The following is a 1,928-nucleotide window of genomic DNA, read 5'->3' as shown; positions in this document are numbered from 1 at the left end:
CACAAAAACAAGACAGAGCAAAACAAAGCAACAAAAGAAAACACAGCAACAAAAAACCAATGACAAAAAAGAGAAAAGCCTGTAAATAGTTCAAGAACTGTTTGTTGACCTTTAGGAGCATTTTCTGGTCCAGTCTGATGGGGTGCCATGCCCTGGCCCCAAATCTGTTTTTGGTATTTCCTCAGCACTTCCTCGATAAGGCTCTTTCTTATATACAAATGTGTGTCTGAATTTGTTTCTCTACGCTACCCGGACTAAAACAGAGGTACAGCCTGAATTTTCTTGAAAGGCAAGGATGTTGAGACATAGTCTCACTTTCTTTGGACACATTGTCAGGAGGGACCCCAAAGCAAAAACCAAATTCACTGTCATCCAGTCCATGCTGCCTCTTAGTGACCCTGTAGGACAGTAGAACTGGCCCTGTGAGTTTCTGAGACGTTCATCTTCAGACCTGACTCGTGGTTTCAAACTACTGACCTTGTGGTTAGCAGCATAATGCATAATGACTACCAGGGCTCCTAGGAGAGACCAGTCCTTGGAAAAGGATATCATGTTTGGTAGAGTAGCGGGGTAGTGACCAGGGAAGACCCTCGACAAGAGGGATTGACACTGTGGCTACAACAATGTGCTCAAACATAAGAACTTTTGTGACGATGGCAGCGTTTCCTTCTGTCGGGCATGGGTAGTTATGAGTTGGAACTGACTCAATGGCAGCTAACACAGTCAGATGCTGGATTTTTAATTTGGAAGGAACCTGATCTAGTTTAATTTCTTATTTTGCAGTTGAGAATGTAGAAATCCAAAGGCTAGGACATGCCCCATGAAGCCTTTAAACATGTGGGTAAACTGATTATAGAACTTGTTATTTTGCTGAGAACAAACAAATCCATATTTAATATATTATCTATACAAGGACCACAATTTGTAAATTTATACGTGAATGTTGATGAATATTACTAATGATGAGAACTAGGAATGTGCTTTGTGCCTGAAAGTAACAATGGTAGTTCAGATGCCTTCCACGAGAGGCATGTTCAGCCTTCAGAGAATATTAATATAATGCTAACATTTATAAGTATTTTGTTGTCTAGTGCTGCTATTATAGAAATACCTCCAGAAGATGGTGCTAGCAAACACATGAATGTTTTTCACAGTTTAGAGGGGCCAGCTGATCTCGTGGGAGGGGTTCTCCATCTGCTCCTGTCTTTGCAGCTTGTTTCCCAGGTCCTTGGAGAGCTCCCTGTGGCTTGGCGTCTATCTTCCCCATCTCTGCTTGCTTAGTCTGTTCATTTTCGATTTCGGATGAGCTTGACTCAAAACACAACCCTGCCTCATACACATAACAAAGTCAACCCATTCTGAAATTGAATAACACCCACACACATCACTCACCAACCAAACGCACTGCCATTGAGTCAATGCCGACTCATCCTGACCCTATAGGACAGGGTAGAACTGCCCCCTGTGAGTTTCCCAGACTGTAACTCTTTTTTTTACTTTTTCCTTCAGAAGATCCTTTTATTAAAACTGAGTGACATCAAAAAAAATTTTGGTCCATGAAAAAACCCCACAATCATTCAGTTAATAAAAACAATGATCTTCAATAGGACACCATAGGGGATCTGAGCTTCCTTCTAGTGGTTCTCGCCAGGAGCCGGGCCAGGGCTCAGCTGCCCACGATAGTTGTCCAGTGCCACTGGGGAGAGCCTCTGACAGGGCCCAGACTGTAACTCTTTATGGGAGTAGAAAGCCCCATCTTTCAGGTCAAAAAATACTATATGTATTGGAAACAATTCAATCCATAACAATAATCTCCAGACATCATTCATTTGTAATGCTTTGAGGTTGTGCAATATTTGCCTAGTCTGCACGTATTCCATATTGTCTGAGCCAACAACAGTGGTACAGATTAGGGAAGTCTCCAACAG

Source organism: Echinops telfairi, unplaced genomic scaffold (genome assembly GCF_000313985.2).
Source record: "Echinops telfairi isolate 266 unplaced genomic scaffold, ASM31398v2 ScPeMD7_3533;HRSCAF=4204_0, whole genome shotgun sequence".
Classification (NCBI taxonomy): domain Eukaryota; kingdom Metazoa; phylum Chordata; class Mammalia; order Afrosoricida; family Tenrecidae; genus Echinops; species Echinops telfairi.
This window is presented reverse-complemented; position numbering follows the sequence as displayed.